This window comes from Pseudophryne corroboree, chromosome 10, assembly GCF_028390025.1.
Source record: "Pseudophryne corroboree isolate aPseCor3 chromosome 10, aPseCor3.hap2, whole genome shotgun sequence".
NCBI classification, from domain to species: domain Eukaryota; kingdom Metazoa; phylum Chordata; class Amphibia; order Anura; family Myobatrachidae; genus Pseudophryne; species Pseudophryne corroboree.
Genome location: NC_086453.1, coordinates 364,293,456 through 364,310,981, shown reverse-complemented (window position 1 = coordinate 364,310,981; position 17,526 = coordinate 364,293,456). Strand labels below are relative to the sequence as shown.

The 17,526-nt window shown below is 44.1% G+C and overlaps 1 protein-coding gene across 1 annotated transcript in view; it reads right to left on the bottom strand.

The window, feature by feature from the left end:
- LOC134965673 (nicotinamide N-methyltransferase-like) overlaps positions 1 to 17,526 on the bottom strand; it is a 35,017-nt gene that overhangs the window by 554 nt on the left and 16,937 nt on the right. The gene's annotated exons all lie outside the window — the stretch shown is intronic.

Sequence of the window (17,526 nt, the reverse complement as noted above, 5' to 3'; positions counted from 1 at the left end):
AATCAGACACCCCTTTAATCTTTCAGGAGCATTTTATATGGTAGTGGTGGGAAACAGGTGGCCATTGGATACCTCTATCCGGAACATTCAGCTCCTACCTGCTTTATTCTCTGCTTAAGACACAGCTACAATCAATTATAAAAGCAGAGAATAAGACTGAAGATGATCAGAGCATCAGATTTCTTTATTGCTTATCCTCATACAATATAAGTAGTATATGTGGATCTTAGAGCATTTGTGTCACTTTTGGGTTAGTGGAAGATAAGGACCAAGGAGTCTGCAGTCTTGAGAAAGTCCCAGTGCATTGTGGGATGAAACGCGTTGACGCTATCACTCACTGGCTTACCTCTACTGCATCACCAGAACAGGGAGATACGCTGCTGTAAGTGAATGAAACTACCCCGCCACTGTGGTCTGCACTGGCAGCGACAAACATCCGGCAGCTAACCAAACTAAACTAAATGCTTACCAGCACTGTTACCTGCCCGGGGCGATGATATCCTCACCACCGGGAGAAGAGGAATGGGGGCTTGATCGCAGTGGAAGGATCACTACAAATGTGCAGGGGTAACTATTACAGTGGCCACGCCACGGTAATCAGTATTATGCGTCTGAACTTAGCCGGGACGCCGGAAGCCAGCACTGACTAAGCGGAACATTGATACCAGTAAAAGCCTGTGGGTGCAGTGAGGTAATTCATTTATTTGGATATTCTAGTGCAACAAAAATGCTACTTATTTGCAAAAGATATTAAAGCAACAGTTTCCCAGTATATTGCTACCTTAGAATAACAACACTAGGGAGCATTAAGGACCATTAACAAGGACCAATATAACTAGGGAGCAGTTAGGACCACTGATGAACTCTCTATGTCCTGCAAGTCACCAGGGACACTTAATGAACAAGTCTCATGTGATTATATTTGTGAGCTTAATTCTCAGCCTGCTGTAATCATCTCCAGCATAATTCTGTCTGCTGATTCCATGTACTGCAACTACAGATATGTCCTGAAACATCTGGCCTCAATATGCCATGTAGTGGGAGATCCCTGGTGTGAGTCATCTGACAAGTCCCGTGCAATTCTGTTTTCATCGGGCGTCTCTTTTTGCTGAAATGCATCTTATATGTATCACGATGTGAATAGGATTCATACTCAGACACTGCTGATTAGAATGATATGTGTGTGTCTGCGGCTGTATCTGCACACAAAATGGTATGTTACAGTTTTTACTAGGGAAACACTGTAATGTAGCATTTCATGTGCAGATACAGCCGCAGTCGCACACAGAATATAGGCATGCTGCATATCATTTTACTCAGCATAAGCTGTTTGTGCTACGAGTCATGCCATGGCATGGTGTGACTAGAAGGGCTGTTTAACATGCAGGGAGGCTAGATGTGAGTGGACACTTCTTTATCTCCTGCCCTTCTGTAAGCAAGTAATCTAACTTGTGTACATGTCCCAGTTACAGTAAGATCACACTGGAGGACTTTATTAGCTCAGTACTGTGTTCATATTTCTCTGTATCTGATTATTCCAGTATTTCCCTGCACATTAATACAAGCTATTCCATTTCCTGTCTGTTACTCAGTTCCCAGTTCAGTTCAACCTCGCAGCACTTACACTTTCTCAGCAATTCTGATCCTAGTTTAGATTTACTTGATCCATTACACCACTATACCCAGCAATACCCAGCATCAAGCTAATCTGGTTCCAGCCTGGGTTTTGCCCATTCCGGTCCCAGTCCAGTATCCTGAGAGGCCGGTTTCAGTCTGGCAATGTGTTATCTCCATTTTCCAGTGTATACCTGCTCCTGTACTAGGAACCCAGGCAGAGGACTGCAACCTGCGTGCTGGGCTCAGTGTAGTCAACACTTCCTTGCCTGGGTCCCTGGCAAACACCACCAGCACATTAGTCACCGTTCCTCTGCACTGGGTTAAGCCAACTCCTAATACAGGAAAGTCCATATTTCCATCCAAGAACCGTGACAAAGAGGAGGGTATATTGGGAGTAATTTCAAGTTGTTCGCACGCTGCCAATTTTTGCTGCACTGCGGTCAGGTCTCTACTGCGCATGCATATGCACCGCAATGTGCACGCACGTCGTACAGGTACAATGCGGATCGTTGCTGAGCGATGGATTTAATGAAGAATCCATACGCACAGCAAATCGCAAGAAAATTGACAGAAAGAGGGCGTTTATGGGTGTCAAATTACCATTTTCTGGGAGTGGTAGGGAAAATGCAGGTGTATCCAGGCGTTTGGATGGCGGGTGTGTGACGTCAATTCTGGCACCAAAAAGACTGAAGTGATCGCAAGGGCTTAGTAAGTCTAGGCCTACTCTGAAACTGCACAAAATGTTTGTGCAGAGCTCGGCTGCACAGGCGATCGCACAAAGTGAAAATACACTCACCCGCGGGCGGCGACTATGTGTTTGCACGGCTGCTAAAAACAGCTAGCGAGCAATCACCTCGGAATGAGGGCCATTGTACTGCCTATTTTACTCTCTAATCAAGAAAAAGAAAAGTAAAAAGTATCAGCAATAAGAATTGAATACTACAGAGAAGCCTTGCCGAGGTCTAGTGGATTAACCATATATTTATAATCTCTGGATTTGCTGATACCCCTTGGTGTGCTGGGACAAACTTTTTCTTTTTCTTGTTTAGAATAACACCTCTTTTCATGCACCTGAAAAGTATTACTAAATTGCTTGAGCAGCTTCCATTTTATATTCCTTATTTACTCTCCACTGTGCATTATGTACAGTATATGGTTGTGCAAGAACTATTGGTTGCAAAAGAGCTGTCAAAACTATAGAGCTATCAAGTCACCAAGTAAGGGGAGTCTTATCATGGAGAAAGAAGGATGATCTGACAAGACAACTGACGCTATATTAGATCTTACCAGAAAGTGAGTTATTACATTTATTTACATGAAATTGTTTTGAGAATATGCCTTATAGGATAGGGTGTGAAATGTTTGGCTAGTTATTTTATTATTTACCATCTGAGTTGAGTTGCTTACAAATTATTTACCCTAGATCAGAGGTTCCCAAACGTGGTCCTCAAGGCACCCAACATTCCAGAATTTAGGTATATTGATGGTTCAGCACAAATGTTTAAATCAAATTGACTGAGGTGCTAATTAAGTCACATGTGGCCAAGTATGGATACATTTAAAACCTGGACCATTGGGTTGCCTTGAGGACCACATTTAGGAACCTCTGCCTTAGATGTTTCCACATTACTAGCCATGGTGGGATTCAGCCAATGATGACAATACCTTTTGACATAAAGGATAACTCTCTGAATAATTTTTAAAGAAATTAGATTTGGTTATAGTTGAAAGCATAAATCAGAACCAAGGTAAATACATGAGAGATGTAAAAGAAGAAGAGAGTAAGTAGTTTACCAGGGTGCACCGGGACTCAAACAATTTCTATTAAAGGTTTATCACTTTATTGGTATGCATTAAAATATGTCATTATTTCATTGCTAAAACAGTGACATATAAAATAAAGGATAGTGAAAAAGAAGAGAAAAAGTGTGTATAATATAAAATGATCCAATATTAACTGTTGAATATTTTTGGGGTTTTAAATCAATTCTATGAGAGCACAGCGGCTATTATCTTTCACAAATCATGTATATTCATATACAAACTATATCTGAAGTGTTCTATTATCACATAATGTATCTCTCAATGTCTGATATCATTATACAGTAGTGGATATTGCCACGGGCGAGCAGGATTTTTGCCCAGGGCGTCGCTGTCCTGAGGGTTCCGTCTCTCCCATAGATCAGAGGAGCAGCGCTGGTGGCCAGAGACGGAAGACAGCAGTGGTCGGGAAGCAGGAGCGGGGATGGGGAGTATTTAATTATTTATTTTGGTATGCGGCACAGCTACAGGGGGCACAGTATTGGGGGCACAACTACTGAGGGCATGCTACAGGGGGCACAGTATTAGGAGCACAACTACTGAGGGCACAGCTACAGGGGGCACAGTATTGGGGGCATAACTACTGAGGGCACAGTACTGGGAGCACTGTACTGGGGGCACAACTACTGAGGGCAAATCTACAGGGGGCACAGTAATGGGAGCACAGAACTGGGGGCACATCTACAGAGGGCATAGCTGCAGGGGCCCAGTACTATGGGCACAACTACTGAAGGCACAGCTACAGGGGGCATAACTGTGACCACGCCCCTTCCCCATTAAGCCACACCCATATTTTTGACACACTCTAACCCTCTTTTGCCTATTGGGGGGGGGGGGGGTGCCAGTCACCAGAGGAAACTTTTGCCCTGGGAACCACAAGGTCTAGAACTGACCCTGTCATTATAGGCTATATGGGTGGCTTTTATTGGGAATATCTATAGTCAGTTAACGTAGCTGCTATATAATCATATATAGTATTCTAGTCTATAAGCTCACTTTATTTCATAACAACTTTATTGAGTGAGTATATACTAGTCAGCTGTTTTTAATTATTGCAGTCTATATATTCATATTACAGCTATCAGTATTATACCCTAGAGAACTTCATTAGACTTGTGTAATAATATAGCTGATATTGGGATGTGGTCATGAGAGAACGCCGGTCACTCTATCGACGTCGGAATCCCAAGCGCTGAACAGCCAGACAGCCGGCATTCTACCAGGGACTATTCCCACTTGTGGGTGTCCACGACACCCATAGAGAGGGAACAGACCCTGTGGCGAGCGCAGTGAGCAACCGAGCCTACTACATGGTGAGCTCAAGGGGCTACATTGCGCCCCCTTGCTGGCAATCTGGCATTAGCATTGGGCAGGCATTACACATGTTTATATTATCAGAAACATTAGAACTAGACTAAAGTCAGGAACATTTCATCCTCTGAGATGTTTCTACAATTATGACAGTGGTTCTCAAACTGTGGCTCCCTGGTGTGCCTCAAGGAACTTGCAGCGGAGCCTTAGATTTATGGTCCTTGACTAATTCAAATGATTTATGGTCAATGTAATAGGCAAAAACCACTGCTGGTGGCTGCTAATCATAATATATGTGGACAAACAGAAGGAGATTTTGCCCCTCACCACACAGTTGTACCTAAGGATAACATAAAGAGACAATTTACTTCATTTAATATTTCTTTATTAATAATTCTATAAAGAAACTTTTAGCCTATGGGTGCAGTGAAAGGATTTTTGGTACTGTAGGATGGCGTGATTCAAAGAAGTTTGGGAACCACTGGATTAGGAGATTTACAGATATAGCCAGGCTCATCACTGCCGCAATGTGTACATACATGCATACACATCACAGCAATGACTAGCCATGCCTGGCTACGCCTATTCACACACATGATTAAGTACATGCTATGCGTATGCATCACATGCGGGAATATATACACGCATATGCAGCAACTTAATGGCAACCATGACTAGGTGCAGGCACAATGAGTGTGGCTACATCTGTAACTGCTCAAAGTAGAAAACAGGAAATTATAGGAGGTTTACAGTAGATCATAACAAACAGTGTGCCTCAATAAATTGTATATATGATAACAGTACATGAGAGATTTCTATATAGTCTACTGTACTGACAAGACTGAGCGTTGGCATGTTTCAGGATGAAGAAGGTTCCTATGGTGAGGTCAGAAGATGTTGATCTAGGCTGGAAGTGGAATGCTTTCCCAGTACTTTGAAGCCACAAGGTATGCCTGAGACCCATCTATGTGATTCACTACTGACTCAGGCCATGGGAGGACTCATTATACAGGCACAGTGGAATCTGTGGTGGCTCTTAAGGCTACGAGGCTGTAACAGAGATTTGCTGCACAAGAAGAGGCACTTCTGGGTTCATCTTATGCCTCAGAGCCAGAGGACACTTGAGAATACTTTCTTTCCTGCCACATGCTTTAGACACTTTATTTGGGGCACCACCCGGAAAGTATTTATGATGTTACTAAATACAAAATAGGGAAAAGCTCTGTGAAGATTATATAATTTCATCATATACTGGTTCCCACTAATGCAGAATGCTGCATCCAGGGGCTGGCTGGCAACTCTCAGCCTGGGGGGAAAATGAACCAATTATCCCCTGCTTTCCTGTTCAGACCTGATCACAGCCTGTAAGAAAATGCACAGCAGCGATCAGGTCTGAATTACCCCCAATGCAGTAAAGTTTGCACACCTAACAACAATAAATGAGTTTTATTGTTCCGGAACTCTTTGTCACTGTGTCTTCTTTTACCAGGTTCCGCTAGAATATCTCAGGCATAAAGGGTTGGTGCAGTATCTTTTAGATTAACACAATATCATACCCTCAACCATATTTATCATACAATGCTTGCTTTTGTCACCACAACAATTAACACTGACTTAGCTGACTATATGATAATTTATCAAGCTCACAGTACAACACCAATATCACAGTCCATCGGGGTATACCTTCTCCCTTGTTGGTGCACATGTGATGAATCCTTTGGAGGTCATGTCTCTATTAAATGAGTCTTGTTTTCCTCTGAAACAGTTCCCGGTTAACAAGGCTCCAGAGGGTTAAGCAACACTAACTAGGCTTCCCCAATCTCTATTTACTTGTATAAATCCACAGTGATAGAAGGGGTTAATACATTCTAGCAATAATTGCAGATGTATCAATATAACCCTGCTCTATCTCTGCCTGTTCACTGAGAGAGTAGAAAAGGGAACAGTAAAGTAGCAGTCTCTTGACTAACACCGGTAAGTGCTGCTCCTCACAGGAGTATTTGAAGATGAATGGTTTATTAAGAGTTCAGTGCCTATTATCAGCAACTTTATAATCCTGACTGACTCTTTAGGTAAATAAGCAGATGGAAGAAGAAGCTGAGGGTAAATGACAGATGCGAATCACATCTGTTAGTGCTGGCTGCTGAGGAAATAGTTTGGGAATTTGCATACAATATATCTATTATAGCCTGTAGTCTGTTAATTACTTCTTCTGTAATCTTCTTCACTAACCCTCCTGAGGAAACGTTTAGCGACATAGACCGAGAAACGCATTGAGGATCGGCTCTTTTGGATGACACACAAGCACAGTGTGGGCCCTATTTCAAAGTGAACTGTCATCTACAGCGTAAATCTCCCATGGAGGTAACACCTGCCATACACCCTAATGGGTTCCAACCGCTACTACGCCATCATCTGCTCATGAGGGGTGTAGTATGGCTGACCGGCGGTCTCCTGACCGCCGGTCAGCTTACCGACGCCGGGATCCCGGCGGGGAGGGGCGAGTGCAGAAAGCCCCTTGCAGGCTCGCTGCGGTCGCCACGCTGCGGGCTCGGTGGCGACCTATGGTCGCCACGGGTTCTATTCCCACTCTATGGGTGTCGTGGACACCCACAAGTTGAAATAGTCCCTGTTGGTCGGCATGCCGACCATCGGGATACTGAGCCGGCGGGATGGTGGAGGAGGTCATGTGACTGTCGGTCAGCAGACCACCGGTCACATGAATACCACCCCTCATGAGATGGGTCTGAACATTTGCCGTGGGTGCACGGTATGCAAACATTGTCTGACCCCCTCTGCTTCTCTTACAATGGACCATACAGCAGGGCGCAGCAGCACACACTGCATGGCTCAAGGATCGCAAATTACCTAGTGGGTAAGACTTCATCACAGGCTGCAGTCCCGATCAGTAATCACGGATCACTATAGCCGGTAATACTGCTAGTGTTCATATCTTCAAATGCTGCTGTTATATCAGACACTACACACTTCCTGGCTTCATTGTATATGTTGCAGCTACAGTAGCATAATAATGTGTCCAGTCTAACACTTTGGAAGTGGATCAGTTCACCGGTATCTGGTCTCTAGGTCGACCACACTTAGGTCAACAATGTCTAGGTCGACCACTATTAGTCAACAGTAACTAGGTCGACAGGGTCTCTAGGTCGACATGTTCTAGGTTGAGAGATCAAAAGTTCGACATGGGTTTTCCATTTTTTTTTTCTTTTTTTGATCCTTTTCATACTTAATGATCCACATGGACTATGATTGGGAATTGTAACCTGTGCCGAGTGCAGCGGTAGCAGATCGAGGCACCTTGCTCAGAGCATGGCAAGGGAAGCGAGCCATGCAAGAGGACACGGTGCACTCATTGGGGTCACCAGTCACTGCACAGAGAAGACTATGCCATTTTAAAAAACAAACAAACCCATGTCAACCTTTTATCCTGTCGACCTAGAATAGACCATGTCGACCTAAAAATCCTGACGAGCTAGAATCCCTGTTGACCTATTTACTGTCGACAAATAGGGGTCAACCTTGACACTTTCAACCTAAGTGTGGTCAACTTTCCATACCACACCCCTGTTCACACACTTGTGTCACCAATACATTCTACTTTGTTGCATATTTTTAATAATTATTGTGTATTTGCTTGTATTTTCATGTTATTCAATTTTAAAGGTATTGTACATAACTGCTTTTTTTAAATTAAGTTGGTATACTTTACCCCACCAGCGCTACCACTTCTTTTCTATTTTTTGGTGTTCCTTGTTCAGGGTGTGCCCGCCCTGCCAGTGGTGAGCAGCTTGTTCTGTGATTAATTGGATGATGCTCCTAGCTCCAGCAATATTTGTTCATCTTTGTATTCTTCTGTAATCTGACTGCCATTACTGTCTCTGTGCTGTTATTGTGAACTGGAGATAGTGCATCACTTTATTACAGCCTAATTATTAGCTGAGACTCTTGTCTGCAATACTAGTGCTGACTAAGATAGCTTTATAAGTCAACAGGTGATAGATCACTGGGGGTAATTCTGAGTTGATCGCAGCAGGAACTTTGTTGGCAGTTGGGCAAAACCATGTGCACTGCAGGGGAGGCAGATATAACATGTGCAGAGAGAGTTAAGGCCAGTACTCACGGGCCAATGCGGGAGAGATGTGTGCTGAGTGAACCGCTCAGCACACATCTCTCCTGGCGCTCAGCACAGCGCGATGTGTGCTGAGCGTGTGGGGGGAGATGGGGGGCGGGCTCTCATTTCACCCAGCGGGTGAAATGAGCGTCCTGCTAGATTGGCCTGCATGCAGGCCAATCTAGCACCAGCGATAGTGATGAGTGGGGCTGCGCATCGCTATCGCTGTTAGGGCTACACACTGAGCGATCTTGCTGAAAATCTAAGCAATCTAGTCAGATTGCTTAGATTATCGCTCCGTGTGTAGCCCCTTAGATTTGGGTGGGTTATTTTGTTTCTGTGCAGCGTAAATACTGGCTGCTTTATTTTGACACTGCAATTTAAATTGCAGATTGAACACACCACACCCAAATCTAACTCTCTCTGCACATGTTATATCTGTCCCCCCTGCAGTGCACATGGGCCCTCATTCCGAGTTGATCACTCGCTAGCTGCTTTTAGCAGCAGTGTACATGCTAGGCCGCCACCCTCTGGGAGTGTATCTTAGCTTAGCAGAAGTGCGACCAAAAGGTTAGCAGAACTGCTCGTAAAAATTTTCATGCAGTTTCTGAGCAGTTCCAGACCTACTCCTACCTTGCGATCACCTCAGTCAACTTAGTTCCTGCTTTGACGTCACAAACACGCCCTGCGTTCGGCCTGCCACTCCTCCGTTTCCCCAGACCCGCCTGCATTTTTACCTGGTACGCCTGCGTTTTTTAGCACACTCCCGGAAAACGGCCAGTTACCTCCCAGAAACACCCACTTCCTGTCAATCACTCACCGATCAACCGAGCGACAGAAAAGCTTTGCCCGCCCTTGTGTAAAACTGCATAGTTTTGTGTGAAAGTAATTCACGCGTACGTACTGCGGCCCGTACGGTAGGGTGCATTAAACACCCCGACATTCGGAATGCTTGCTGTCCCTATTCATAAAATGTTCCTTTTTAGCATAGAAACAATTGTGCAATTTTTTTTGAAGTACGATTTGACTTAGGTTGTCCACCTCCACATCCAAAAATTGTCTGTATTGTATTGTATTGTGTTGTATTGTACTGTACTGTACTGTATTGTCTTATACAAAACAAGTAATGCGTGTCTTACATTAATTTAAGAACATAACAAAGAAAGGGAACAGCATGAAGCCTCATGGGCCTATCGTGGCTGTTCCCATCCAAATCACAAATCATTATTTCTTTTTCAGATAAAATAAATAGAAATTTATAAAAAATAAATAGAAATAAAATAAAATAAATAGAAAAATAGAAATTAATAGAAATCTTTAATCTTCAGGGGCATGGTGGGCCACATAAATATCATCTCAGATTCTTCAAAATTGGTATGCAATATATCCTTAACAATTAAAAAAAATGTAGCATGGGGACAAATCATTTTTCCTGCTTTTATAAATTCATGGGGCGTTTGATGCACCCTACCGTACGCATGCGCAGAAATGTCGCTTTTTCACCTAATCACCGCGCTGCGAACGAAAGCAGCTAGCGATCAACTCGGAATGAGGGCCCTGGTTTTGCCCAACTGCTAACAAAGTTCCTGCTGTGATCAACTCAGAATTACCCCCAATGTCTCTGTCCTCCAGTAAGCTGTGCAGGTGTGATGTGTGGTGCTTACTGTACTACCTCTCCTGTAGACAGCAATGCCCTTATATGGAGCTCCCAGCCTTGTCTAACAGTCTGCCTCGGCTGTACAGAGATGAGCTGTCCCTTAGGCTTACTACTCCCACTACTCCCACTGCTCCCACTTACTACTCCCACTGCTGTCAACTTACTTTGGTAAGTATCTTCTTCAACTGAGTGAAAGTCTCCTGGCAATGTGGGGTACACATAATAGAAATTAGAGATGAGCGGCGGGTACTTTTTGTGTTTTGTGTTTTAGTTCTAATTCCACTTTTGTGTTTTGGTTTTGGCTTGGTCTTGCCAAAACCACCATTTTGTGTTTTGGTTTTGGTTTTGGATGATTTTTGAAAAAAACATAAAAACAGCTAAAATCACAGAATTTGGGGATAATTTTGCCCCTATAGTATTATTAACCTTAATAACAATCATTTCCAGTCTATTCTGAACACCTCACACCTCACAATATTGTTTTTAGGCCTAAAAGTTGCACCGAGGTGGCTGTATGACTAAGCTAAGCGACACAAGTGTGCGGCACAAACACCTGGCCCATCTAGGAGTGGCACTGCAGTTACAGACAGGATAGCACTTAAAAAAACTAGTCCTTAAACAGCACATGATGCAAAGAGAAAAAGAGGTGCAAGATGGAATTGTCCTTGGGCCCTCCCACCCACCCATATGTTGTATAAACAGGACATGCACACTTTAACAAACATTTAAGCGACAGGGTCTGACACACGACTGTGGCTGAAATGACTGGTTTGTTTGGGCCCCCACCAAAAAAGAAGCAATCAATCTCTCCTTGCACAAACTGGCTCTACAGAGGCAAGATGTCCACCTCATCCTCATCATTCGATTCCTCACCCCTATCACTGTGTACATCCTCCTCCTCACAGAGTATTAATTTGTCCCCACTGGAATCAATCACAGGTCCCTGTGTACTTTCTGGAGGCAATTGCTGGTAAAGGTCTTCCCGGAGTAATTTATAATTCATTTTGATGAACATCATCTTCTCCACGTTTTGTGGAAGTAGCCTCCTACGCCGATCGCTGACAAGGTTACCGGCTGCACTAAACACTCTTTTGGAGTACACACTGGAGGGGGGGCAACTTAGGTAAAATAAAGCCAGTTTGTGCAGGGGCATCCAAATTACCTTTTTTTACTGCCAGTATACATATGGACTGTCTGACATGCCTACTTGGATGCTGTCACTTATATAATCCTCCACCATTCTTTCAATGGTGACAGAATCATATGCAGTGACAGTAGACATGTAAGTAATCATTGGCAGGTCCTTCAGTCAAGACCAGATGTCAGCTTTCGCTTCTGACTGCCCTGCATCACCACCAGTGGGTGGGCTAGGAAATCTTATCCTTTTCCTTGCAGTCCCAGTGGCAGGAGAAATTGAAGGACGAGCTGTTGACGGGTCACATTCCGCTTGAGTTGACAATTTACTAACCAGCAGGTCTTTGCACCTATGCACACTTGTGTGTGCTGGAAATAGAGATACAACATTTGCTTTAAACCTAGGATCGAGCACGGGGGCCAAAATGTAGTGCTCTGATTTCAACAGATATACCACCCATGAATCCTGGCAAAGCAAAAGAAGGGCTCCATCCACATGTCCCACATACTTTGCGGAATCGCTCTGTCTTAGCTCCTCCTTCAATTTCCCCAGCTGTTTCTGTAAAACCCTGATGAGGGGAATGACCTGACTCAAGCTGGCAATGTCTGAACTGACTTCACGTGGCAAGTTCAAAGAGTTGGAGAACTTTGCACAAGACAGAAATTATTCTCCACTGCGCCTGAGTCAGGTGTATTACCCCTCCTTTGCCTATATCGTAGCCAGATATATAGGCTTTAATGGCCTTTTGCTGCTCCTCCATCCTCTGAAGCATATAGTGTGTTGAATTCCACCTCTTTACCACCTCTTGATTCAGTTGATGGTGAGGCAGGTTCAGGAGTGTTTTATGGAGCTCCAGTCTTCGGCACACAGTGGCAGAATGCCGAAAGTGGCCAGCGATTTTTTCAGGCCACCAACAGCATCTCCTGCACACCCTTGTCATTTTAAAAAAAATTCTGCACCACCAAATTAATTGTATGTGTAAAACATGGGACATGCTGGAATTTGCCTAGATGTAATGCACGCACAAAATTGGTGGCGTTGTCCGATATCACATATCCCCAGGAAAGTCCAATTGGGGTAAGCCATTCTGCGATGATGTTCCTCAATTTCCGTAAGAGGTTGTCAGCTGTGTGCCTCTTAGGGAAAGCAGTGATGCATAGCCTTGGAACAAGTTGGCATTTGCGAGATGCTGCTACTGATGCCGCTGCTGTTGTTGCTGCGGAGCCCATACATCTACCCAGTGAGCTGTTACAGTCATATAGTCCTTAGTCTGCCCTGTTCCACTTGTCCACATGTCCGTGGTTAAGTATACACTGGATACAACCACATTTTGTAGGACACCGGTGACTCTTTTTCTGACATCTGTGTACATTCTCGGTATCACCTGCCTAGAGAAGTGGAACCTAGATGGGATTTGATACTGGGGACACAGTACCTCAAACAATTCTCTAAGTCCCACTGAACTAATGGTATATACCGGACACACCTCTAACACCAACATAGCTGTCAAGATCTCAGTTATCCGCTTTGCAAAAGGATGACTGCTGTCATATTTCATCTTCCTCACAAAGTACTGTTGGACAGTCAATTGCTTACTGGAAGTAGTACAAGTGGTCTTCCAACTTCCCCAATGAGATGACGATCTACTCCCAGCAGCAACAACAGCAGCGGCAGCAACAGCAGGTGTACTTCTCAAGGATCTTAGGGAGGCATCCCGGTTAGGAGAGGACTCCTCAGTCTTGACAGTGACATGGCCTGCAGGACTACGGATGTTCCTTACTGAGGAGCAAGTTGACGTTGAGGGAGTTGGTGGTGTGGCTCTCAGGAGCTTGGTTACAGAAGGAAGAAGAGATTTAGGTGTCAGTGGACTGCTTACACTCTTACCCAAAGTTTCACAATTTAACACTGACTTCTGATGAATGCACAGCAGGTGACGTATAAGGGAGGATGTTCCTAGGTGGTTAACAAACTTACCCCTACTTATTACAGATTGACAGAGGCAATAGACGGCTTGACACCTATTGTCCGGATTTGTGGAGAAATAATTCCACACCGAAGAGGTGGCTTTTTTGGTAGTTTGCACAGGCATCACAATGGGCTTCTTCATCCCAAGGAAAACAGGTGTCTTCCGCAGTGCCTGACTTAAACAAACCACATCACCATCAGAATCCTCATAGTCAACTTCCTCCTCAGCGCCAGCAACACCCATATCCTCATCCTGGTGTACTTCAACAGTGACATCTTCAATTTGACTATCAGGAACTGGACTGTGGGTGCTCCTTCCAGCACTTGCAGGGGGCGTGCAAATGGAGGAAGGAACCACCTCTTCCCATCAAGTGTTGAGAAGGTCAGGCATCGTAACTGCCAACATACTTGGACTCTCCTTGGGGATTTGTGATACGATCTCAGAATGCACAGTTCTTTTCTGTGGACTTTCCGGCTTAACTCTTTTAATTTTTCTAGCAGAAGGATGAGGGCTTCCATGGTCATGTGAAGCTGAACCACTAGCCATGAACATAGGCGTGGGCCTCAGCCGTACCTTGCCACTCCGTGTCATAAATGGCATTTTGACAAGTTTACGTTTCTCCTCAGACGATTAAAATTTCTTTTTTGGTTCGTTTTACTGAATTTTGGCTTTTTGGATTTTACATGCCCTCTACTATCCCATTGGGCATCGGCCTTTGCAGACGACGTTGATGGTATTTCATCATCTATGTCATGGCTAGTGGCAGCAGCTTCAGCACTAGGAAGAAGTTATCTTTCCCTATTTTATCCTCAAAATATTTGCTCTCCATTATATTTTGGGAGTTATATGGGACAATATGCGGCACAGGAATGACTGGAATGACTGATGAGACAGGACACTACCACTGGTCTGATGCAGCACAATAACACTGCAAGGGACTATTGGTTGTTGTTATAAATATTATACTGCAGCAGTGTACATATAGCAGCAGCGTTTATCGTCACTGGAATGACTGATGAGACAGGACACTACCACTGGTCTGCACAACACAGCACCACTTTATACAGCTACACTGGATATATGGCAGCAGAGAACACCAACACTGTGACTGGCTGGACTGATGCAGCACAATACACTGATTACACTGGTCTGGACTGAACTGCACAGCACAGCACAAGACTCGCCACCCCACTTTCCCGCCCCCACACAGACACTGAACACTGAGGACACGTTCTCTCAATACACTCTCCGAGACTGGAGTGAAAATGGCCGCGACGCGCGGCTCCTTATATGAAATCCAAATCCTGCGAGAATCCGACAGCGGGATGAAGACGTTTTGCCTCGTTTGGGTTTCCGAGTCAGCCGGGAAAACCCGAGCCTGGCTCGGATCCGGACTCGGAAGGCAAAGTCCGGTAGGGTTCAGTTCTAAGAGAACCGAACCCGCTCATCTCTTATAGAAATATTCCTGGAATAACCAGAGTTAGGAACCCTTTGAAGAAGTACAATGATTGGGACTGCTATTTCAGCACAGTGTTCATTAAAATGCCTATAATATCCCACAAAGCCTAGAATCCTTCTGACATATTCGATGTTCTGAGGAGTTGGCCAATCCTGCACAACTTTTTTTTGAATCAGGAGAGACCGCATCCGCACTCACTACGTGGCCCAGGTATGAAACTTTTGGCTTGAGAAGGTAGCACTTAGAATGTTTTATCTTTAGCCCATACTTTATTAGCGGCTTGAAAACTTCTCTCAGTTGTTGAAGGTGATCCTGGTAGGTTTTAGAAAAGATAATAATATCATCAAGGTACAATAAGACCATCTCAAAGTTTATTTGTCCTAGGCAATGCTCCATTACTTGCTGGAAGGATCCAGGAGCATTGCATAACCCACAGGTCCTATGCTCAAACTCAAATAGCCCCATTGGAGTAGTTAAGGCAGTGTTTTCTCTATCTTCAAGAGGCATCTGAATCTGCCAGTAGCCACTAGTCAAGTCAAGGGTAGAGAAATACTGGGCTGATTTCAAGGCTCCTAGTGACTCCTCTATCTGCAGCAATGGGTATGCATCCTTATGTGTGACGTTGTATAATTTGCAAAAATCCACGCAGAACTTTAACTGAACATCCTTATTTTACCAAGACTACTGGAGCTGCCCATAGACTATGGCTCTCCCTGATGACCCTAGATGCCTTCATGTCCTCCAGCATTTGCCTTACTGGTTGGACGTTTTGGGTTTCTGAGTCAGCTGGGAAAACACGAGCCTGGCTTAGATCTGGACTCGGAAGGCAAAGTCCGGTAGGGTTCAGTTCTCAGAGAACCGAACCCGCTCATCTCTAATAGAAATATTCCTGGAATAACCAGAGTTAGAAACCCTTCGAAGAAGTACAATGATTAGGACTGCTATTTCAGCACAGTGTTCAATAAAATGCCTATAATATCCCACAAAGCCTAGAATTATTCTGACATCTTTGATGTTCTGAGGAGTTGGCCAATCCTGCACGACTTTTTTCTGTATCAGGAGAGACTGCATGCGCACTCACTACGTGGCCCAGGTATGAAACTTTTGGCTTGAGAAGGTAGCACTTAGAATGTTTTATCTTTAGCCCATACTTTATTAGCGGCTTGAAAACTTCTCTCAGTTGTTGAAGGTGATCCTGGTAGGTTTTAGAAAAGATAATAATATCATCAAGGTACAATAAGACCAGCTCAAAGTTTATTTGTCCTAGGCAATGCTCCATTACTTGCTGGAAGGATCCAGGAGCATTGCATAACCCAAAGGGCCTATGCTCAAACTCAAATAGCCCCATTGGAGTAGTAAAGGCATTTTTTTCTCTATCTTCAAGAGTCATCTGAATCTGCCAGTAGCCACTAGTCAAGTCAAGGGTAGAGAAATACTGGGCTGATTTCAAGGCTCCTAGTGACTCCTCTATCTGCAGCAATGGGTATGCATCCTTATGTGTGATGTTGTATAATTTGCGAAAATCCACGCAGAACTTTAACTGAACATCCTTATTTTATCAAGACTACTGGAGCTGCCCATAGACTATGGCTCTCCCTGATGACCCTAGATGCCTTCATGTCCTCCAGCATTTGCCTTACTGGTTGGTATAGAGCCATTGCAAGGAGTCGATGCCTCTCTGTAATCAGTACTGCATCTACCGTGGGAATATGGTGTTGAATGATGGTTACCTTCCCTATATCCGAAGATGCTTTACTGAAGGCTTTGAACTTTTCCTGGGCAACTTGGAGAACTCCTTCTCTCTGTTCAAGTAGGGTATTTCCATCCCCAATGTGTATGGTCATCTACATTGCCTCTGTTTCACGCTTCAAATCAGGGTTTGTCATCACACTGCACTGATTTGTAACTGAAACTCGGGTCAATAATGTCTTGAAAAGTGTTTTTTAACAGTTTAGCAACTGAACAATTATGAAATAACTGAAAATGGTGGTTATGAGGATTCAGAATTTGGGATTCGTCCATCTTCCACTTGTACTAGTGATCTCGCAACAACTATGTTGTCCTGAAAATGAATCTCATTAGGCTCCTGCATAGCTTTGTAACTGGTGCCCTGGGGTCCAAAATGGGCCTTGCCCCACAAAATAGTTTTGGAATTAGGCTGTAAAATCACAGGTCGGTAATCTGCTACCTGTGCTTTTCCTATCTCTCCCTCCTTCTTGGCAAATCTCTGGTACACCTGAAGGATTTTTATTGTGCATTACAATGCTCATTGCTCCATAGTCCTCTTGGTTAATGCATTTTTCAGTGCTCCTATCACTTCATCGGAACAATATTGAAGGACATTCATCCATATTATAACAGGGGTAGCACTGACATCATCTATATTAGTAATGATACATCTTTGCTTAGGCAGCTGAACATTGCCAATTTG